The 25,364-nt window shown below is 34.7% G+C and overlaps 1 protein-coding gene and 1 pseudogene across 1 annotated transcript in view; one reads left to right on the plus strand and one right to left on the minus strand.

Annotated features, from left to right (window-relative positions):
• ADGRB3 (adhesion G protein-coupled receptor B3) overlaps positions 1-25,364 on the minus strand; it is an 898,471-nt gene that overhangs the window by 660,970 nt on the left and 212,137 nt on the right. The gene's annotated exons all lie outside the window — the stretch shown is intronic.
• On the plus strand, positions 20,657-20,881 carry LOC126014953 (uncharacterized; annotated as a pseudogene).

The raw sequence follows: 25,364 nt of genomic DNA on the forward strand, positions 1-25,364 counted from the left end.
TCTTTCTTTGTGGTTCTAGAAGTTCTGTTCCCTCGTGTCCTTTTAATCCGTTTTCTGTGGTTGGTGGTCTTGATCTTTGCGCTGATTCTAGGATGGGGCCTGGGATAGCGTCTTTCATTATGTTTCCAGAAGACCTATTCCGTTGCAATTGTCTCAGACAGACCTCTGGAACTAGAGATCATGGTTGTTGTGCAGGTTGTAGCTCAAACCCTAGACTTGGGCTTTTTTATTGGTCCCAGGATACATACAGTCCGGTCCTGGTTCTATCAGCCAGTCATCTGTAAATACTGTTCCTTTTTAATCACTTAAATACACTATATTTAATTTTTATGTGTGTTTCAGAGTTTACTCCTAGCTCTGTTCTCTAAGATCACTTATGATGGGTCTCAGAGTGAGGCTCTCTTAATTCAAGTTCATTTCAATAGCACCATTCATTAAAATGAGAAAACAGCAAATGCATTTTGTTTGCATCTCCTTCTGGAGATAAGCACTACATTCATATTTTTCTATGCACACAAGATATGTACAAGCATGTCATCCACCTTTGGAACAGCCTATATTCTGTATTGAGGGCTATACTTCCTTTTTCTTCCTCCTCTCTCAATAAAACCCATTTTCACTAAAAAATAGGAAATGAATAGATAGCACAGTGGGGAGGGCTTTGGCCTTAAATAGGCCCACCTGGGTTCGATCCCTGGCATCCCATATGGCCCCCTGAACATGCTAAAAGTAATTTCTGAGCTCAGTGGAGAAGTACCTTGAGCACAGCCAATCTGGCCCATAAAAAAACAAAATTCAAATAAACAAACAAAAAAGTGAAAATATTCCATCAATGTGAAATCCTCTGCTTCTCTCATCTCGTAAAAGAAGAGTTTAGATATAAGATTTTACCTCAGAAATATTTTGCTATATATTTATAATTGTAGAAAAAATGTTTTCTAAATATATGAAGACAAAATAGTGTAAGTGTTCTACTTGCTTTACTTGTTTTAAAAATATTAAAGATATTATTTTATTTTTTATTTATTTTACTGTTTTAACGATGAGACTAGACCAATATATGTCACTATAATTCAGACCAATTATGAGCTTTATTTTCTAGTTTTCATATTAACTGAAATATCTTCCATAAGTTTACTCACATTATATTTCAAATTAATTTTACTTTTGCTGAGCATATACTTATAATTAGAATGAATTGCAAGAATAACTTTTAAGTTTTTACAATGAGTATATTTTTTTCTTTTATTTAATTATATGTAAAGATGATTATGTTTATATTTTTGAATAAATAGAGATAATGAAAATTAAAAATCTTTCAACTTTTGAAATTATTTGCCAGTTTTATTTCATTCAGCAATTTTGATTCACTAACTTTGATTGACCAATTTCTTTTTCTTTTTAAGATTAACCACTTTATTTGGCTATATTTGTCCTATATTTTATTTTTATTTGGAATTAGCATGGGATGGATTAACTTTGCCATATTTAAATATTGTATTTAAATTACTCATCAAATTCTTAATTAAAATTTAAATAAATTGTTATAAATTCATAGTAAGATTTAATAGATAGTAGTAGGTCTTAGTCTTTCTCTTTCCTTCCCTCATGTTCCTCCCACTCTCCCTCTTTTTCCTCGGTTTCTCCCTCCTTCCTTCCTTCCTCCTTCCTTCTTCCTTCCTTCCTTCCTTCCTCCTTCCTTCTTCCTTCCTTCCTTCCTTCCTTCTTCCTTCCTTCCTTCCTTCCTTCCTTCCTTCCTTCCTTCCTTCCTTCCTTCCTTCCTTCCTTCCTTCCTTCCTTCCTTCCTTCCTTCCTTCCTTCCTTCCTTCCTTCCTTCTTTCCTTCCTTCCTTTTATTAGGAGGCCCACACCTGGCTCTGTACTCAGGAATCATTTCTGGAGGACTTAGAAATTATGTGGGATGCCTAGGATCAATCTGGGTTAGTTGAGTACAAGACATGCATCAACCTGCTATACTATTTTCTGGTCACTGTTTTGTTTTTTCTTTTAAGAAAACTTAAAAATTACTTCTCACTTGTTTGGACTTCCATAAATAATTCAGGCTTACTTTTATAAATCTTTAATAGTTGAAAGGAATAGAACATATGAAAGAAAAAGGAAAGGGTAGGAGAAAAAGGAAAGGCAATAGACAAGAACAGATTAGGAACGAAGAGAACAAGATATGAAAGAAAGGAGTACAATGATCTTATAAAGCTACTATTAAATATGTAAATGTTTGGCAAACAAAGATAAAAGCACTTTATACAGTTTGCCATGCAAGTATATGGGGACTCTAGATATTTAAATATTTTTTTAGTGGGTAGATATTTTATATAAGACTTTAAACAAGGGGGCTGGTGAGGTGGTGCTAGAGGTAAGGTATCTGCCTTGCAAGCGCTAGCCAAGGAAGGACAGCAGTTCGATCCCCCGGCGTCCCATATGGTTCCCCCAAGCCAGGGGTGATTGCTGAGCGCTTAGCCAGGAGTAACCCCTGAGCATCAAACGGGTGTGGCCAAAAAAACCAAAAACAAAAACAAAGGCAAGACTTTAAATAGGGTAACAAATTTAATCTTAAAATTAATGATAAGAATGCAACTAATATTTTCTGTACCTATGCAAAATAAAAAAAAACACTTTTTTGTTTTGTTTTTATTTTGGGATTGTGGTATTTGGTTGTTGTCTTTAGTGCTGTGGTGCTTTTCAGGGGCTTTCTTGTTTGATTTTTTTTATATTTTACTTTTGTTGTTGTTGCTGGATTTTTTGACTTTTAAAATGTTTTTGTTGTTTTTGTTTTTGTTTTCTTGTTTGTCTGTTATTTTATTTTTGTATTTTTGTTATGTTTTTCTTTCTTTTTTCCCCTTTCTTCTTTTAAATTGATATTTATAACCTCTAGACGGACTGTTCTCGGATTTTTGTTTTATTGATCCCTCTTTTTTTCTTTTCTTCAAACAGAACCACATAACTTGAATCATCTTGTTCTGCCTCATAAATCTAGGGGGATATAATGGATGGCACCAAGACCAAAGAGGCATATAAACATTGAGTAAAAATTAAAAATGATCAGACTTAAACACCAAATCCAAAGCCAATGATAACAGAATCGATACCCAATCTACAACAAACTAGACACAGAGGGGACTACTTATTCTAGCAGCCTGGGGGGGGGGGTGGGCAAAGGAAGGGATATGGGATGCATGCTTAGAACAGGAATGGAGGGAGGACTACACTGGTGGTGGGAATGCCCCTGATTCAATGTCACTATGTACCTAAAATATTACTGTGAAAGATTTGTAATCTACTTTGGTCAAAATAAAAGTTATTAAAAAAAGAATGCAACTAAAATTCTTTTACTAAAGTATTGGATGAAATTATTCATGCAGTCTCATATAATTATGAATTTGTTATATATATTATCTATCTCCATTGACATTTTCCATTTTTCAGGCAAGAGACATAGTACAATGTTTAAGGATCATGATACTCAGAGCATTGGCTAGTGTGGCCCTGAAATGCCCAGGACCCACTAAATTGAGTCAGATAATCTACGGCACTGTGAGGTCCTAACAAACTGTATCTTCAGTCCTTTGTATTGAATCACCAGTAGGTTGGTTAATATTTAATTATCCCTTCCCCTCGGTTCCCTGAGCTCTTCTTGGTGTCCTAAAAAATTTCTAAGTTTTTCAATGATAGTTTTGGAAAAACAGCAACCATAATGACTAGTAGAAAAAGTTAAAAGAAAATATCAGCATTTTCATGTTTAATATGTGATAAGAGCAAGCTTGTACCCCCCAAATAGCAGACCTTGATTTAAAAACTACAATCTGTGATAAAACAGAGGGAACTTGGGGCCAGAGAGATAGCATGGAGGTAGGACATGTGCCTTGCATGCAGAAGGATGGTGGTTCAAATCTAGGCATCCCATATGGTGCCTCAAATCTGTCAGGAGTGATTTTTGAGAACAGAGCTAGGAGTAACCCTTGAGCACTTCTGGGTGTGACCTCCCCCCACCCCACAAAAAAAAAAACCATAGGGAACTTGACTGATACCAATATAATGTGGATTATCAGAGCATGGTACTCTGTGTACTCATTGAAGAATTTCAAAAAAGGTCATTAGAGCTACAGAAAAGAGCTGCCAACACATTGAAGAACTTACTATCTGAGAAATATTGTTATATGTAATACCAGATGAACTAGCCTGACTTAGGACCTGAAAAGTACACATCCTAGGATTAACTGTGCATTTCATTTAATATAAGCAATTACTAACTTAAAACCTGTGCACAACCAGAAAAACAAACAAAGTAAAGTTTACTGGATATATAACTCCAAGAGTGCTTGGCTAAGAATAAGAAAGATATTTATCTCCTCTGCCTGATGTCCTTCGCCTAAAGACTGGGAGGGGTACTTCCCACTGTTGATGGTAAATGAGTTTAATTGCAACCACAGGAATTGTGCTGTAAGCAGCTGTCCTATTATTGGGGACCAACCATTAAGAGTGAGAGATCCAACCCATGGTAGAAAGAAGTAGGAAAAGATTACAATGATATCAGCTTTGTTTTTCCATCATGAAAATAACCCAACTTATTTAGCTAGAAGAAAAGATTAAAATGGATACTAATATATTTTAGAAATTATAAGTTTGGCTAAAGGAAAAATTATAGTATTTGAAATTTTTCCTTGGTTTTCACAGTATGCCATATATCTAAATTGTACATTGAATGCAGCTGACAAATTTATTCAGAGAACTGGACATACTGCTATTATATTGTCCGGTGGTAGGCTCGGTAATTGGACATTGAATCTAACAAGAATTCATACCCAGTAACATTTTACTGAGAGAAATGCATCCTCATCCTGCAAATGGCATGCTGTTTTTCTAGTGAGAAAACTAAAAGGGACACAGTCCACCTGCATGGACAGCTGCTACTTTGCAGATTCTATGCCAGGAACATCCACTATTTAATAGAGTTGTGGACATTATGTCTGTTGTTTTTTTTCTGACAAAAATCAAGATGAGCTAGACTTGTATTTTTGACTTGATTTATTTTCATAGTTTCTGTTATTTTTCAGAAAATCATATCTAACAGTGTCATTATTATTTAGTCTGTCCAAAGCAATCCTTTGATGTTTCATAGATTACTTATTAGATTTAGTAAGACCTATCATGGAAAATTAACCTCCTATATGTTTCAATTAGTTTAAATAAATTTTAACTTCTCTGCTAGGAAAAGATATATCCAATTAACAAGTACAAATTTATTTATTTACCTTTATTATCGAAATATATGACAACAATCTCAAGAGGAGAAAAGTGCTTATGATTTGTGTGTATACATGTATGAATGGTCACAAGTGTTATTCTTAGAGATAAAACTAATACCAAATTTTCCTTAACATTTGATGGCATAGGGATTAACACCATTTTCAAGGTTAAGTGTTATATGAATTGCATTATGCATAAATATATTAAATATATGTAAATACTTGCTTCTTATATCCTATAAAGTTTTTATTTGTATTTGAGTGACATCCATTAGTGTTGAGCAGTTACTCCTACCTCTGCACTCAAGAATTACTACCGAAGAGCTCAGTGGACTACATAGAATTCCAGTGCAAGCACTTTATCTATTGTACTATATTTCTGGCCTGATATGTCTTATATTATTGATAAAAAATTAATAGAAAATATGGACATTACTAGAAAAGTATTACATAGTGCAAATTTTGAAATTAATAATACTAACTAGAATAAAGCCCAAATTAAAATGTGATACCCAAATTGAAGTTAAATCATTGTAATCAAAATATTAGTTTAGTTAGTAAACAAAATTTAATGATGTTCTCTTAGGCTAAATTTTATAATACAGACAATACTAAGAAATAATCTTTGCCTCTAAATTAATTTTTCTCAAATATGGAACAATCTTTCCATCTTATCTAATTAACCTGATTTTTTGGTATTTTCAAGATAAAAATCTTGTATTTTATATTTTGATAAAATTTTCATTAACATAAGAAATAATTTCTATTCAAATTATTTGAATTTAAATAATATACAAGCCAAGCACATACATTCTAAAACATATCTAACTCCCAAAGATCCACTTGACACACAGATTTTAAGAATAATTTTAACATAAATTTAGATAATGTCACATAAGAATAGTTCTGGAATCAGTAAAACAATGAAAAATCATGCCCATATTACCATGAAAAGAGCGTAAATCAGAGAGACAGCACAATGTAAAAGGCCTTGTGTGTGTATGACTGGGCTTCAATTGCTGGCTTCCAGATGGTCCCACAAGTTCCTAGGAGTGATCTGACTATAGAACTAGGAGTAAGATGTCAAAGATCTGGGTGTAGCCTCAAACAAAAGAAACAATAGCAAAGGGGGAGGGAAGGGAAGGAGAGATATTACAGTAATTCACACACTTTCTGAATGTTACTACCTTTGTTCAATCCCTGATACCACATAGTACCCTAAACTTTGAGTGCAAGTTTTAGAAATCCCTCAGTAGGGTAGCCTGGGTAATCCACAGCACCACAAAGCAGGAGGAACAGTATCACTGCTTCAGTTTCTCTTCGTGAAATGCTGGTATTTGGCCAGGAGTCACTGGGAGGGACCCGTAGGAACCTGAGGAAGAAGTAGGATGTCCCCATAGAAAATTTAAAAAAAAAAAAGAGGAAACATTGGATCAATTCACAAGATCAAGATAAGCAGGAGAACTATTTCTTTTGTTAGGCAAAGATATGTAATTTTTGGTTTAAGAAATGAATTTAAAAGAAACAAAAAGACCTTTAAAAACAATATTGTCTTTATTCATAAATGAATATAAATTTAATATAAATATGATAAAAGTTGATTGTATCATTTTATCTTGTCTCATATAAAAACAATTATTTTTATTGGTTGTAAATATCTACTATAAATACAAAAGAACAAACTAAAGTGCATTAACATCATATATGATCGAAATATCCCATAGTTCAGTATCTATTATTTCTTTAGCAGATAAGGAAATTATTACAAATAGACTGCTGGCCTCGTAATACTTCAACATATGCAACCTCAAAAAATGGGATGATCTTTCATAAACACAAAAGGTTTCCTTCAGAATTTTATGTTCTAGCACAGAACTATGTTAAAACTTTTCAAAACTATGTTTGCTTATATAAACATTCATACATTCATTTAACACTTTTAATCTCAGAAATTAGCCACCATTTTAATTTTACATTTTAATTTTAAAATAAATGAAACATTATTACTCTCTGCTGCTTCCAGGATTAGAATTAGTCAAATAACATATAAGTAACTCATTATACTGGAAAACAAATAAATTATATGCTGTAAAACTGCAGAAAGTTTAGTCATTCCTGTCCAACTGGGTTTAAAATGGAGATAGTAATTCAGCTGGACTATATTTGTAGATATAGATAAATAATATCTTTAGCTGACAACAAAACAATTAAGGTGCAGAAAATTGAAAGTTGATGATATCTGTGGCTTAAACACAGATATAGGAAAGATTGAATCAGAAGATAAGACAAAATTATAGATGATATATATATGACCTGCTTTGATAAAGTGACTTACAACTGGTCTATTTTATAAAGAAATTGTATAATAAAATTATTTTCCAATTCTATGCTACACAGTTGTAATGGAGCAAGTAAGTTCATTTCAGAGTTATAGAATGAAACTATGACTAGAGAGACTTGAAATCTTTATGTGCAAATAATTAAGGTAATGGTGATATGGGTTGTGATGGTAGTTCATGATATGATGGTGGTGGCTGCAAAAATAAAGGTTCATGATTTCAGGAACTTATATAGCAGTGACTAATTGAACTCTTCATATATTTTCAAGACTAACTGTAAATTGCTATTCATTATTTCTAAACTTTTAGCAAATCTGTGAGGACAATTTATGTTCCACAGTTATTTAAAATAAATAAGGATCTTAGTTTTTTATTGAATTATTGAATTAGAAATTCACTGATAATTACAAACATATTTATTAAATGATACTTAAATTGTATATTAATATATATCAATATTTTAATATTTATATTTAATATTTACTCATTTAACATATAAATATATTATATAATAATTAATGTTATATTTAATGTTTAACATTACAACATTGATATTTAATATTATAAATTATATATTAAATTATGATTTATAATAAACAGACTAAAATAAACAAGTGTATAGTAATTTAACTTTTCAAGCAAACATACTGTGTGACTAAACTTGTAAGGCAAGACTGACACTAATATTTAGACACTCAAAATGGTGCTTCCTATTAGTGATAGTAAAAAGACAACATCTAAAAATCAAGAATACTACTGATCAGAGAGCTTCAATTATAATTAAGCAACAAGAGGCATAAGCAGAGAAATAGAATATTAAGGTCATCAATATTAGAGTCCAATGTTGGTGCTAGTGAACAGTTGCCATAGTAGTGACTCCAGAAGTCAGGTTCTAAGAACTCACCTCTAACAGATAATAAGGCAATAAGGAAATGGTGAGGGGAAGAAAAAATGAAAGAGGTTACTTTTTAAATATTTTCTCTGTTTAAATTATTTAATAAGAAAAAATCAAGCACATCATATTAGCTAAAAATTTGTGTAAAAGGTGAGAAGTTTGGTAAGAATCTGTGGTAATGTCACAATACTAGAGAAAGAAATTTGTATGAAAGTGTAAGAGTTGGTTGATAATTTTAATGTCATATATAACAATTTTATTTTTCCATTCAATAATTCACATGAGAATGAATCCTAAGTTATGAACTATTCAGACATGGAGTTGGAAAGATAAAATGGAACTATGGTGCTGGCTTTGCATGCTGTTATCCACAGATTGATGTCTTGTACCACATCGTTCTAAAATGCTACAAACAACCTCTGAGACTGGGTTCCAAGCACTTCACAGTGTGGCCAAAAAGTATTGGACTAATAAGGTGCACATTAGGTATTTTAAGGTTCACAAGACAGTTCAAACTGTACAGTGCAAAACTTTCCACTTAAGACTCAGGTCCTAATTTTTGAATTCTTGTTTCTTGTCCCCATCCCCATTTCTAATAACTGCCATGTATGTCCCCAATAACCTCTAAACTGAGTCCAGAAATCTCAGGATCCATATTGCCAAGATAAGCATTGCTGAGTGGCCCAAACCCACCCACAGCACAGCATCTTTGTTGGAGATATCATAAAAATGAGTGGGAATTGCAAAAATTGGGACGTTAACTCCAGATGTTCTGATTAAAAAGTGGCACATTATATTAAAACATAAAAGTAGTCTATTCAAAGTTATATTAGAAGGAGATTTACGTAGTAAATGAAAACACAAGAATAGTTTGCATTTCTGGGGCATTGTAAAAATAGGACCTTGGATAAGGAACCAAATCCTAGTAAGAAGAGATTATTTTCCAAATCATTAGAACATTTCCACTGATAAATAATAGGATAAAGGGAGGGATGATCATACAGAAAAGTTTATTCAAATTAAAAAATAATAGAAATAACCTTTAAACAACGATTTCTAAATTGGGCTGTGTGGTGAATTGAGTTATAGAGGTATATGATGGTTCCAGAAGAGAGACAATGAACTTTTTGTAGAAATAAGCATGTCACAGGCATAAGAAATGGGAACAGAACAGGGCTTTGAACCGAACTGAGTGCAGCATGACGATTTTACAAATAGAAGATACATACTGTATGATTAGATATCCATTATAGCATTATGAAAAACAAAAGGCCCAAACAATTTTAATAACTTCATGAGTATAAAAATGTGCTATGTACCAAAATATGCAGAAGCAGTGTCTGCAACTATTAGAATTGTGGGTTTGGAATTAAACAGTCTCTCTTCCTTGAGGCAACTTCCTCAAACATTAAAGGCCAAGAGAGAAACACAAGCACCTGAGCTCCCATATGGTGCCAGTGTAGCTAGCACAAGAAGCCTTCAGCACACCTTGAGTGATTTTTCCAGTATTGAATTTTGCCTGCAGTAGAGCAAGCACCTGCACAACAGGAAAATCTTCCAGTGCCATTATAACAAGCAAATTTTCAAAACAAGGAGCCTGTACTTTCTTTGTTTATACAGAGGAAAATAATTTTTTTTCTGCAAGGCAAGATTTCTATATTACCTCTGCATTTTATTTCCCTCAGATTTCAAATACACTGTGTATTGAGAGGGAAGTATTATTTGCACTTGATATATTATCTTATTAAATTGTTTTAGTTCTTTAACTCTCATACTCATGGCGTAGATAGGAAGGAAGCAGTGTTATTTAATTATAAAGTAACTCTTTAACAAAGTGCTTTAAATTATATGAAGGTGATCTTTCCATTGGTGCCATTTAAATAGAATTTACATACAGCTGTCTCCTGGGGCATAAGAAAACTGTCCTCTACCCTTAATTTGACCTTAAGAGATTTCTCAGAGCTGAGTTAGCCAGCAGGTAAAGGAAGGGGAAACATGCCAACATGTCCATTAATTCAAATACTAGATTTAGAGAGCACATCTATCAATGTTTCCTAAAAGCTCTTGCTAAGAAGCTATGGAAAAATGCAGAGGGCTTTATTCTGCATGAGAATGATCTTTCTTTTATTTTCAAAAAAGAATTGTTCAAAGTTAAACAAATGAACCAATATATACACATGAGAAAGCTGACATAAAATAGCAAAACACCATTTGTCAGAAAATATGAATTCCTAGGTAGAGTGTTACAAAGCAAATTTCCAAAGAAAATTTGTGGAAAACTATTTCTTCTGTATTTGGGATCTTTTCACTCCCAAACAAATGAAGCATTTGGCTCAGAATCTTCACTCGTCTATCAAAAACATTTTCACTTATCCTTACTTTGTTGATTTTTTTCTCCTTGTTTGTTTTGTTTTGTTTTGGGGCCACACTCAGTGATGCTCAGTGGTTTACTCCTGGTTATGCGCTCAGAAATTGCTCCTAATTTTGGAGACCATATGGGACGCCGGGGATCAAACCAATTTCTGTCCTGGATTAGCTGCATGAAATGCAAACGCCCTGCCACTGTGATATCGCTACGCTCCAGCCACTCTTCCCTCCCTTTTCTTTTCTAATCTTGAATGTTCATTTTCCAAAGTATAATCTGTGCGACTTTCAGTCCTCAATCTGCATGTTTCCTTCTTTCTTTCTTTCATTCCTTCTTTCCTTCCTTCCTCCTTTACTTCTTTTCTTCCTACCTTCCTACCTTCCTTTCATCCTTCCTTCATTCCTTCTTTCCTTTCATCCTTCCTTCCTTTCATTCTTCCTTTCTTCTTTCCTTTCATCCTTCTTTCCTTTCATCCTTCCTTCCTTTCATTCTTCCTTTCTTCTTTCCTTTCATCCTTCTTTCCTTTCATCCTTCTCCTCTGACCCCCTCCTCTCTTTCTCAGGGACAAATCTAGCAGTGCAAAGGGCCTACTTCAAGTACACTGCTAAGAAGTCCATAAAGTTCAGGACTATAGCTTGGTTTTGTCACATAAAAAGCATTCACTTTAGTCTTTGAGCTATTTCCCAAGCTCCTCCTTCCTTAAGATTTTTAAATATAATCATAATACTGTATCCTGGAATAAAGGTCACTGTGTACTCCAAAATTTATTGACGCTATTGCTCATTCATGTAACTATTTCAGAACTTAGATCTAATATCATGAGTGCCACTGAGATAGCTTCTGCACCTATTTTTTCATGTCAAATACACATTTATTAAACCACTTAATCACAATTACATACACATACACATAAAATTATGCAAGCAGACATGCACAAATTCTATGTTCTTGAAGTTGTTCTGAGGATTCTCCTGACAGTTTATACTTGACCTGCTTATTTTCCCTTTTTCTCTTCAATTCTTTGTTTGCATGACTATTCTTGCTCACATAGTCACCATGTGCTAGTCCACCCCATCTCAGACCGTTTTTAGTCAAGAGTTCTGCTTGTAAGTCTAGAGAGTTAGTACAACATATGGTGTTCCAGTTTTACACATGGTTGACCTGAGTTTGACCCGAAGTATCCTATGTGGTCCAGTGTGTGCTGCCAGGAGGATTCTCGAGTAATCTCCGATCATCACTGGGTGTGGCACAAAACAAAAATAGAAAAACAAACAAACAAAAAAGACTTCTGCTTATGTCCTCCTTGGTCTGCACTGCACCTCTTATGAGATAATATATGTCCAAATATGTAACTTATCAAATGATTGTTTTAAAAATATTTCTCCACTCACTGCTATACCCAACAATGATTCTGCAGGTAAGCATTCTTATTAAAAGAAGTCTGTAGATTTAATGGATTGATTATGTTAATTTAGAATCCGTATTTTCCATTCAGTTGTCTTTTTTCCCTAGTCCTCTTCAAAATATTTATTGTTTTTATTGATCAAACACTCAATATTTACTGTGCAATTACTCAGTAACAATTTACTGTCTACTACCAAATACTATGGTAAATGACAAAAGAAAAAATATAAATATCTATAGGGCAGGCTTTCAGAGTTTACTACCTTAGATCCAAAGTTGTAAAAAGTACAGCATAATTCAGCACAATATGGAAACAAAGCAAATGAAAGAAGAGTTCTCCTGCCTTCCAGTTCTCAAGTATACTCAAAGCCCTGACATTTATCCAAACTTCCTGGCTTTTGATATGGTCTTTAAGATTCTCCTCTTACTTTGGGAGGAGGTATGCAAATAGAAACTATAAGCATTAATATAATCACAACCATGTACCTACATTATAAAATAATGCTACTAATAGTAATCATAGACTTAAATATTATCTTCTGAATCATAAGATGACTGGAAATAAAATTGTACAGAAATCAACAAAAGTCAAGCTTTCCAAATTCAAAATGGATCTAATACCATCTGTCCTGCCTAATTCATAATCATCGTGAAAACCAAAACTGAATCAATCTTGAAAAAAATTGTAAATATTTTATCTTAAATTTTAATCTTTTAGGAGAATTTTATTCTGCTCCCTAAGTAAATTGAATCAATCTTGAAAATAATTGTAAATATTTTATCTTAAACTTAATCTCTTTTAGGAGAGATTCCTAACCTAAATGGCAACTCCAGCCCTCAAAGTGATAGAAGTTCTTTTCCCAGGACCAGCTCTTTTGAGAGATCACATTTTCTCAGAAAGGACAGTTAGTTTCCAGCCATTGCTCCAGACAAGCTTTAGAACTCAAATCGAGCATCTGCATTTAATGTGATTTGATTTCTAAATTCCACTTAAAGTATATCATCCCCTACTGTTTGTAAAATGTATTCTTTTTAAAACTATATCTCTTAGATGCTAGCAAATATTTTAATTTGGTTCCCTTCCAATACTTCAAGCAACATTTGCCTGATCTTTCATGAATACTTTAGCCCTTGCAATCAGCACTAGAATATCTTTGTTGTCAGCAACAAAGCATTTCCAAAAGGCACCAGGTTAGAAAATAATGTTTCTTTACTCTCACTGTCTCACTTCCAGCTGATGAGATATTTTTTAATGTTTTTATGTCCTTTTTTTTTCTTAATTGCATCTCCCTTTTCTTCTGGTCAAACAATGCAACATTAATAATACCCAAGATAAATATTTTTATGCACATCAGTCTTAAATTTTAAAATATTGCCTAGGCCTGCCTTGTCAAAAATGAGTTGCAGATTACTTTGTCTACCTTGCCAATATGATATCTTAACATCTCTCTGCTTAACAACCCTTTTAGTGTTATCCATTTGTAGCTGCCTAGAAGTCTCAAGTAATTTCCTCCCATCATCTTTTCCATTTTCTACCCTACTCTTTCTAAAAGGGCCATTCCGAGTCCAATTTTTTTAATGGGCTTTCTAATAAACTTCTTATCTTAAGCTACTGACAATTACTTAGCAGTGAAGCCTGACATACTGATATTTTTGTGTACAAGTTCTTTGCTCTCTATAAATCACAGAGATATAGAATTGATCCTTGCTAACTTGGGTGTCACCTTTCCATAGGTAACCACTCTTTTCTGATGTAAATGCTGATGATATATTTTCACCTAGTCAATATCAAGCCATTAATATTTTTAATTTTTTGGGGGGGTCAAACCCAGCAGCGCTCAGGGGTCACTCCTAGCTCTATGCTCAGAAATTGCTCCTGGCAGGCTCAGGGGACCATATAGGATGCCAGGATTTGAACCAATGACCTTCTGCATGAAAGGCAAACGCCTTACCTCCATGCTATCTCTCCGGCCCCAACCATTAATATTTTTAAAGTTACCTTTGATGCACACTTCCTACCTCAAAATCTTTCTTGGCTAATACTGAATTCAGCATCATTTCCCTCATTAGTTAATTAATTATTTTCTATTTTATTTCATTCTTCTCCATATGGTTCTAGGATTTGAAACCAGGGCCTCAAGCTCAGAGGCACAATAAACATTAAAAAATAGTTGAAAACTAAACAATTAGTGCTATCAGGGGTCAAAGTCTTGTCTATATAGATGGAAAGCATCAATATCTAAATTTACTGTTTGTGTTTGACATTTTCCGTAATTATTTTTAAATAGTGGAGTTTGGATTTAATTATAGTCTAATATACTGGTTTGTAGGAGTAATTGTACACATGAAATAGAAGTCCAATAATTGGAATGTTACATTGAGGGTCAAGGGACAACACCCAAATGTATGAGATAATTGTCTCAGAAAGTGCATGGAAAACAGAAGAATTCTTTGAGATTCCCAGATAGATGGGGATAATAAACTAGAAAAATAACCAAATTTTCAGCGTACCAACAAACTGTAACATTTTGAAAAATGTTTGCCTAAGTGTTAAAGGCTGAAGCCTCAAGTTTTTGATATTTGGAAATCATTATCTTATAAGGCCTATAAGTCCTCTCCTCAGTCAGTACATCATCTGCAGTGTCCTGTAATTCAAATGTAATTTTTAAAACAGCAAATTAAGTTATTAAAAATCAGGTAGAGTGAAGATTATGCAATTTATGAAAGAAAATATAAGTGCAGTTATGTTATTAAGAAGTAAATTGCAAATTAAGATGACATTAGAAATTAACTAATTATAATTGTTTTATTTGAAGCAGATACATAGATATAGGTGAAAATATGGTAATCTCTAATAAATTAAAACTTATTGATTTATTTTATAAAAATAAATAAGTCCACTTTCATTATCACTTTTTTTTTTTTTTTTGGTTTTTCGGGCCACACCCATTTGATGCTCAGGGGTTACTCCTGGCTAAGCAATCAGAAATTGCCCCTGGCTTGGGGGGACCATATGGACCCCGGGGGATCGAACCACAGTCCTTCTTTGGCTAGCGCTTGCAAGGCAGACACCTTAACTCTAGCGTCACCTCACCGGCCCCTCATTATCCCTTTTAAAAATCCATTCTTATTTCAAATTTTGTAGATTGCAACTGTATTTATATAGTGCCTAGTTTAGAAATAACTACGTTTTTTGGTTTGTTTGTTCTGTTTTGTTTTGTTTTGGGGGCATACCTGGTGATGCTCAGGGGTTACTCCTGACTATGAATTCAGAAATCACCCCTGGCTTTGGGGGACCATAAGGGACACTGGGGATCAAACAGAAGTCCATCCTAGGTCAGTAGTGTGCAAAGCAAAAGCCTTACCACCGTGCTATCTCTCCATCCCCAGAAACTGCCACTTTTTTGTTTGTTTGCTTGTTTTTTGAGCCACACCTGGTGACTCTCAGAAGTTACTCCTGGGTCTGTGCTCAGAAATGGCTCCTGGCTTGGGGGAACATGTGGGATGCCTCGGAATTGAACCACAGTCCGTCCTGGGTCAGCCTCATGCAAGGCAAATGCTCTACAGCTGCACCACAAATGTATTGATGGCAAACAAAATAAGTACTTGAAGAAAAGCCCTTTAATATTAACAAATATTGAATTTTTATAGTTTTAAGCTATTTTAGTGTAACATTTTGTATTCTTACATATTTTAGATATAATGGTGTTTATAGAAGCAATATTAATTGCTGAATTTCAATAAATTGGTTTCATATAGCTGCTGAAACTTGAATGCAATGTTTTTCCATTACCCAACATGCTTACAAAATGAATGCTCATTAATCAAAGAATGTAGCTATAATAGAAATTTTTGTTATACAAGGTTTACCAAATTTCTAAGAATTATCAAGCACTGAAATGGATTTTTCTAAATTATTATAAAAATATATTAAAGTAATTTAGATTGTGCTGCTGAAGTTTGTATTGTTGTCAGGTCATATACTTCTATCAGGTTTAACTACATAGGTTTAACACTGTATTTAACCATTTCACTTATTTATCAATTGGTAAAATGCTTGAATTTAGAGTACAAGCATCTTTTTATGATCCTGCAATAGTTCTGTTATTATTACTGTAAAATGTTAGGAAAGTTAATCATAGTGATTAAGCAAAGGTGATTTATAAAATTTAATAACACTTTTTCCCAACAGCCAATGTTATTGAATAAACTGACATAAAGCTTTCATGATATTATTACTATTTTTTTCAATACAATAAGAAGAAACTAATTTACATGTAACATTGCTAATCAAATGCTAATGCTACAAAGGACAATATTTAACAATGATACAGACTAAAGGCAAGGTCTTTTTTTTTTTATTTTGGGGCCACACCCAGTGATGCTCAGGGGTTACTCCTGGCTATCTGCTCAGAAATCACTCCTGGCTTGGGGGACCATATAGGATGCCAGGGGATCATACCACAGTCTGTCCTAGGTTAGAGAGGTGCAAGGCAAATGCCATGTGTGCCACCTCCTTGGCCACTAAAGGCCTTTTGTTTAAAATCTACTATTAGTTAATTTTGACTACTTCTAAATTTGGTAAATCTCACTTCAGCTTCTCAAAGTTTCTTCCATTTCAAGTTTGAGATCAAGTTTCTTTCCCTTTTTATGACTAATACAAAATATGCAAATAAAATTGATGAATTAGAATATTACAAGTTATAATATTTAGGTGAGGTGTGCTAACATATGAGGAATGATTTATTAATCTCAGAGTCAAGTCTAGGGGATATCTTTAAGAATTGAGTCTACAGGTTCAAATAAGCACAAAAGAATAATACATTTAAAACATGTCAGCTGTTCTCAGTGTGAAACAAAGAATTCTTTTTGTTGTGAGGGGGTTCACATCCGGCAGCACTCAAGGGTTACTCCTGGCTCTACACTCAGAAGACGCTCCTTGCAGGCTCAAGGGACCATATGGGAAGCCAGGATTCGAACCACTGTCCTTCTGTCGGCAAGGCAAGTGCCCTACCTCCATGCTAGCTCTAGCCCAAAAAAATCTTAATCAATACATTATCAGAAATATGTTGCAAATGTAAATGTTGCATAAATATTTGCCTAGGAGTGACTGAACTAGTTTCACTGTTCACTAAGCACATCTGGATGATTCAGCATTCTTTTAGAAGTAAGATGTAGTGTCACATACACATAGGATGTTTTTACCAAAGGGCTGAGTCTTCATTAAGATATAGTATTTTTATATAAAGAGCATATACCATATATATAAACATGCACTCATAAGTACACATATTGCATACAATTGTCTAATTTAATTCACATGAGACATTTTTGTTTCAAGTTACGAAAATGATCCACTGCTTCTTGTCATGCCTACCTGTATTCTTTGTAAATCATACATGGTCCATGAACCCTTATCAAAGTAGCAATTTCTAGGAGCTATAGGATGACTCTGTGCCTATGCTGTTTTTATGATTAATGTATTCTGCCTTAAAGATACAACACACATTCTTAGTTCCAGAAAAAAAATCTTAATTCCAAAGAAACCTACTAACTAAAAGCAAGCCCACCATCCAATGGTAGAACATCTATCTGGTCTCTTTGGAGGCCACACCTATTGGGGTTCCGGAACACAGGGTGCTGGAGGTGAAACCAGGGGCATCAAGACACAAAGCTCAGTGTTTGGAGTAAGCTTCCTAGCCCCCAAGCAACTGGTCTTTGTAGGGAGTCACCCTCTCCCCAGTTGGTGACTTCCCCCTCCCATGGCCTTAAGCTCCAGACCCTCCCTGCCCCATTCCTTATCTGAGAAGTACATTTTGCCCCATTCACTTTCGAATTTTACCTAAACCCACGTGGAATCTCCATATATAATGACATTGTTCATTTCTCCTATTAATCTAATGTTAATTTTATTATTCTCCTGAGAAGACCCCAGGGGAGCAGAAGAAAATTTTCTCTCAGCTCCTACACTTGGCATTTATTTTAGTTAATTCATAGTTATATTGCCACAACCATTCATTTACCTCATTATGTATGGTCCCACATTTTCACACCTCTTTCAAAGTAAGTCCTTGAGCTCCAGAAAGTCAACATTCTTTCATCACAACTGTTGAGTCCCTTACATTCTTCCCTCTGCCAGTTTCTGCTCTGCTTTAGTCTAAACCAGGGTTTTCTTTTTCTCTCTCTCTCTCTTTCTTTCTTTCTTTCTTTCTTTCTTTCTTTCTTTCTTTCTTTCTTTCTTTCTTTCTTTCTTTCTTTCTTTCTTTCTTTCTTTCTTTCTTTCTTTCTTTCTTCTCTTTATTTCTTTCTTTCTTTCTTTCTTTCTTTCTTTCTTTCTTTCTTTCTTTCTTTCTTTCTTTCTTTCTTTCTTTTTCTTTCTTTTTTTTTTTAATTTTTCAGCTTAATCTTTATTAAGTTAATTTCTTTTTTTTTTTCTGGAACTAAGAATGTAGCTCAGGGGAATGATGTCCTGGGATGGATACCTGTCACTGCCCCCACATGAAGATTCATTTCTGGCAGTGGTTCTAATTCTAGGAGAGACTGTCCATTTTCATTCATCCAAGCTGAGGGAGTGGTACGCTTCTTCAATCTGCAGGACCTAGATTCATCTCAGCTCAAAATAATCAACATTGCCCAAGTGATAAGTCCCAGGAAAGTCTGTTGGATACTTTTTGGGGACATTTTTTTACTTTAAGGACAAGGAGTGGGGTTTTTTTCTCTTTGGGATCATGCAAGGCCAGAACTGGGCCCTGTAGTGCATGGGATGTGAGGGATGGAACCCAGGGTTCCTGCATGCACAGACATACTCCAGCCCTTTGAACCATCTCCTTAAATTCTGGATCTAATGTTTTCACTGCTCAGTCATATAGATGAAGAAATATATTTTTATATTTGCACTAGCAGTCTAGGAGCTAAGGGTGGAGTCTGGGAGGCATGCTGGGAACTAGGGTGGAGGGATCAACACTAGTGGTGGGAATGACACTATTTCACTGTCACTATGTACCTGAAATACAACTGTGAAAGACTTGTCACATTGCTCTCAATTAAAAATTTTAAAATATGAAAAAAAAAAGATACAACACACAATAACAGTTAAAATTTAAGAACTTAAAGATGAAAACATATTAACTACAGAACAAAGGCCACCAGGTGAAATACTGAGGGGTGTGACAAATTATCTCTGAAGAGTACTGATAAAATAAAGAACATTCCTCTGTGGGAAACAAATGATTGCACCAGTCAATATCTCTTTCAAGCCAAAGAAAGAGTAGGCATAGAAGTGTGCAACAAACACTGTGGAGATAATGGAATTCAAATAGATTTAAAGCTGTACTTGTGGCCAAGTCTTCCATCTTACTAGATGTGAAGCCTTGAGAGGATGAGACAGATAGAGCCAAATTGGAGGAGTGCATCCGAAGCAATCAAGCCAATGGCTTGGTTTGGGGCTCTTCAAAGCTGCTAACAGTGGGATATGGAATCAAAAAACTTCAAATACAGTGTGCAGCTGAAGATAATAAAGTAGGGACAGACATGGTGGAGGAGAAGAACACAGCTTTTGAGGACTATGTCCATGGATGTGGCTGCTTTCAACAAGATCTGAATCTTTGGTGGGCCATTTCTCTTCAATAAAATCTTGAAAGACCAAACAACAACAACAACAACAACAACAACAACAACAAAAACCAAAACAAACCTAAAGGATTAAAATAAAGGGGCCAAAATGGTGGTTCAGGGCGTAAGGTGTCTGCCTTGTGATCGCTAGCCTAGGATGGACCATGGTTCGATCCCCCGGTATCCTAAAATGGTCCCCCAAGTCAGGAGCAATTTCTGAGTGCATAGCCAAAAGTAACCTCTGAGTGTCACTGTATGTGGCCTGAAAACAAAACAAAACAAACAAAAATACTAAAGGATTAAAATAAAGGTTTTGAGAGTTTCTAGAAAAATAAAAACCAATGAAAGAACAAAATGTTACTATAAAGAAAACAGAGAAGAAAATATTTTGATAACCAACGAATAAGATTCTATTGGAATACTGACAATATTTTTGTTAGAGGGTACTTAGATGAATTCTATAGACATAAGACGTAGGAATCAGGGGCCAGAGCTGTGGCAAAAGCTGTAAGGTGTTTGTCTTACATGCACAAACTAAGACAGACCATGGTTTGATCCCCCAGCATCCCATAAGGTAACCCAAGCCAGGAGATATTTATGAGCATATAGTCAGGAATAACCGCTGAGTGTCACAAGATGTTGCCCAAAAAAGAAAAAAAAAAGACATAGGAATCAAATTGCAATAATTGAAATATAGTATATATATACTATTAAAGAGTCCAAGTTCTTTGGTTTATGTAAATTTCTATAATGAAAAACTTAATTTAAACAGCTATAATAAGACTATACTTTCAGGGATCATTTCCATAGTATGTGACTAGAGAAGTTTCTCTGATCGTGTAGAGCACCCGAAGCCACGAGGAGCCAGAGCATCCTCTCCTGAGCGTCCTCTCCTGAGCATGAAGCTAGCTCTAGGTGTTGCTTCTGTGACTGCCTTTTGCCATTGATGATCGTTATTCCCTTCCTTTGGAAGGGGTAGAGTGAGAGGATGCAGTCTGAGTGGTTAAAAAAATAAAAATAAAAAGCTATAGTAACAATTCTTGCAAAAACAAAAATAAATTAAAAGTAAAATAAAATGGTAGGGGCCAGAGGAACAGCAGAGTAGGAAGGACATTTACCATGCATGCAGTTGGCCTGGGTTCATTCTCTGGCAACCTATATTTTTCCTGAACCTGCCAAGAGTAATTTCCATGCTCAGAGCTAGGAGTAACCACAGTGTTGGGAACCGAGTGTTCCCAACCACAAATAAATAATAAATAAATAAATAAATAAATAAATAAATAAATAAATAAATAAATAAATAAATAAAATTCTTAAAAGTTATGTCTAAATGGAAAATAAAAAGAAAAATTGAAAGAGAGAAGAAAAAAAAGAAAAAAAAAGAAAAAAAAAGAAAGAGAGAAGAAAAATATCTTCCATAGACTGGCTAAAGGGTGAGGTGTTGAGAGAACTGAAAGGAAATGGGAATTCGGGGCAGAAAATAAACAAGTAAAATGATGAATATTGGAACACTGTATGACTAAAGTTCCACCATCAATAGCGTTTTAATTCATCTCATGGTGACTCATCAATATTTTTAGGGACTCAGCAAAACAATATAAATAATGTTCAGAAACATTTTTAGCGTTTTACATAATTAAATTGATAAATTTCAATTGATATAATCTAGCCTATGGAAGGCTATACCAAAATGTATTTGCTCAAGTTTTGAAGCCTAAGTAACAGTAACTAAATATTTCAAAACCAAGTTTTTTATGAATTTTTATACATTTTATTGACACAAAAGTAAATTACAAGTCTTTGACTATATTTGAGGTACACAGTGACAGTAAATTAGGGCAATTCCCATCACCAGTGTTGACCTCCCTCTGCCAATGTTCCCAGCATGCATCTATACCTCACCCTTAGGCCTCTGGTGGCCTCAGTAAAATCAGTTCCTAGCAAAACTACCACATATACTAGAGTATAAGCCGAGTTTTTCAAGCACAATCACCAAACTCGGATTATACTCAGTTATACAGGTTATGCACAAACCAAATCAAATGCACGTAGTCTCCAGTCATCTTCTACCATCTGCTGGAGGGGGCAGAGCTTCAGTTCAGTCCACAAGTCACAGCTGAGCTGAAGAGGTAGGTGGCTGAAATGAACTGTATGCCACTGACCTATTTAACCCACAATAATCTGTATGAAACCGAAAGCAGTGATGATGTTATCTGTGAACTCAGTAATGATGACACTGTATATGCTGATACCCTCACATCAGATACAATTGAAGCTCTATTTAGACATACAAATAAAGAGGAGAAATCCAGTTTTGAAGGATTTTAACCTTTCCTATTTAGCTTGATTACCTGTTAAGCTATGTTTTTTTGCACTTTCTTTAAAATTTTAAAGTTATTGTTTCTAGTTTAGCATTTTTCTTTAGCAATAAATATTGAAAAACATATAACCTGGGCCCGGAGAGAGAGCACAGCGGCGTTTGCCTTGCAAACAGCCTATCCAGGACCAAAGGTGGTTGGTTCGAATCTCGGTGTCCCATATGGTCCCCCGTGCCTGCCAGGAGCTATTTCTGAGCAGACAGCCAGGAGTAACCCTTGAGCACGGCTGGGTGTGGCCCCCCCATAAAAACCCGAAAAACATATAACCTAATGATTTTTCAATTACTGTAATTGTTCTGGGTATATATATATATATATATATATATATATATATATATATATATATATATATATATATTATATATATATATAAAATATATATTTAAACACTTAGATTGCAAATTTGATTGTAGTTGGGTTTCAGTCATGTAAAGAACAACCCCCTTCCACAGTCCAACATTCCCATCACCAATGTCCCAAATATACCTCCTCCACACCCTACCCACACCTGTACTCTAGACAGGCTTCCTACTTCCCTCATTCATTCACATTTTTATAATAGTTCTCAATGTAGTTATTTCTCTAACTGTACTCAGCAATCTTTGTGGTGAGCTTCATGTCGTGACCTGGACCTTCCAACCCTCCTGTCTTTTGTCTCTGAAAATTATTGCGAAAATGTCCTTTATTTTTCTTAAAACCCATAGATGAGTGAGATATTCTGTGTCTATCTCGCTCCCTCTGGCTTATTTCACTCAGCATAATAGATTCCATGTGCATCCATGTACAGGAAAATGCCATGACTTCATCTTTCCTGATGGCTTCATAATATGCCATTGTGTATATGTACCACAGTTTCTTTAGCCGTTCAACTATTGAAGGGCATCTTGGTTGTTTCCAGAGTCTGGCTATTGGAAATAGCACTGCAATGAATATAGGTGTGAGGAAGGGATTTTTGTATTGTATTTTTGTGTTCCTAAGGTATAACTCTAGGAGTGGCATAGCTGGAATGTATGGGAGCTCAATTTCCAGGTTTTGGAGGAATCTCCATATCGCTTTCCATAAAGATTGGACTAGACAACATTTCCATCAGCAGTGAATGAGTCCTTTTCTCTCCAAATCCCCAGCAGCACTGCTTGTTCTCATTCTTTGTGATGTGCACCAATCTCTGTCGCATGAGATGGTACCTCATAGTTGTTTTGATTTGCATCTCCCTGATAATTAGTGGTGTGTAACATGATTTCATGTGCCTTTTGGACATTTGTATTTCTTCTTTGACAAAGTGTCTGTTCATGTCTTCTCCCTATATTTTGATGGGGTTAACTTTTTTTCCTTGTAAAGTTCTATCAGTGCCTTGTATATTTTGGATATTAGCCCCTTATATGATGGGGATTGGGTGAATAGTTTCTCCCACTCAGTGGGTTGCTCTTGTATCCTGGGCACTATTTCCTTTGAGGGAAAGAAGCTTCTCAACTTACTATATTCCCATCTGTTTATCTCTGCTTCCACTTTTTGGAGAGTGCTGTTTCCTCCTTAAAGATGCCTTTAGTCTCAATGTCATGGAGTGTTTTAACTACATGTTGTTCTATATATGGTTTCAGGTCTGATATCACATCTTTAGTCCACCTGAATTTTACCTTCATATATGATGTTAGCTGGGGGTCTGAGTTTGCTTTTTTGCAACTGGCTAACCAGTTGTGCCAACACCATTTCTTGAAGAGGCTTTCCTTTCTCCTTTTAGGATTTTTTGCTCCTTTATCAAAAATTAGGTGATTGTACGCCTGGGGAACATTCTCTGAGTATTCAAGCCTATTCCACTGATCTGCAGGTCTGTGTTTATTCCAATACAATGCTGTTTTGATAACTATTGTTTGTAAAACAGTTTAAAGTTGAGGAAAGTAATGCCTCCCATATTTCTCTTCCCAATGATTACTTTAGCTATTCGTGGGTGTTTATTTTTCCAAAAGTATAAGAAGGCCATTGATTTCTGTGTGCTAATTTTGTATCCTGCCAATTGTTATATAAATCTATTGTTTCTAGAAGATTTTGGTAGTCTTTAGGGTTTTCTTAGTAGATTGTAATGTCATCTGCAAACACTGATTTTTTCAGTACCTACCTAGATTCCCTTGATATCTTTTTCTTGCCTAATCGCTATAGCAAGTACTTTCAGTACTATGTTGAATAGGAGTAGTGAGAGTGGACAGCCTTGTCTTGTACCAAAATTTAGAGGGAAGGCTTTTATTTTTTCTCCATTGAGGATAATATTTGCCATTGGTTTGTGGTAAATGGCCTTAACTATTTTGAGAAAGGTTCCTTTCATTCCCATCTTGCTGAGAGTTTTTATCAAGAATGGGTGTTGGGCCTTATCAAATGCTTTCACTGAATATATTGATAAGATCATGTGATTTTTATTTTTCTTGTTGTTGATGTTGTGTATTATGTTGATAGATTTATGGATGTTAAACCATCCTGGCTTTCCTAAGATAAAACCTACTTGATCGTATTGAATGATTTTCTTGATGAGGCATTAAATCCTATATGCCAGGATTTTGTTGAAGATCTTACATCTATGTTTATCAGGAATATTGATCTGTAATTTTTTTTGGCAGCATGTCTCTCTGGTTTAGGTATCAAGGTGTTGTTGGCTTCATAAAAGCTATTTGGAAGTGTTCTCTTTTTTTTTTTTTTTTTCAATTTCACAAAAGAGCCTGGCTAGGATTGGTAGTAGCTCCTCTTGAAACGTTTGAAAGAATTCATTAGTGAATCCATCTGGGCCTGGGCTTTTGTTTTTGTTCAGATATTTGACTACAGTTTTAGTTTCCTCAATAGTGATGAGGGTGTTTAGATATGCTATATCCTCCTTATTCATCCTTGGAAGGTTATAAAAGTCCATGCATTTATCCATTTCTTCCAGGTTCTCATGTTTAGTGGCATAGAGTTTCTCAAAGTAGTCTCTATTTACCCTTTTAATCTCTTCAATATCTGTACTGATCTCACCTTTTCATTTCTAATATGGGTTATTAAGTTTATCTTGCTTTCTTTGTTAGTATTGGCAATGGTCTATTAATCTTGTTTATTTTTTAAAAGAACCAACTTCTGATTTTCTTGATCT

Source organism: Suncus etruscus, chromosome 7 (genome assembly GCF_024139225.1).
Source record: "Suncus etruscus isolate mSunEtr1 chromosome 7, mSunEtr1.pri.cur, whole genome shotgun sequence".
NCBI lineage: Eukaryota > Metazoa > Chordata > Mammalia > Eulipotyphla > Soricidae > Suncus > Suncus etruscus.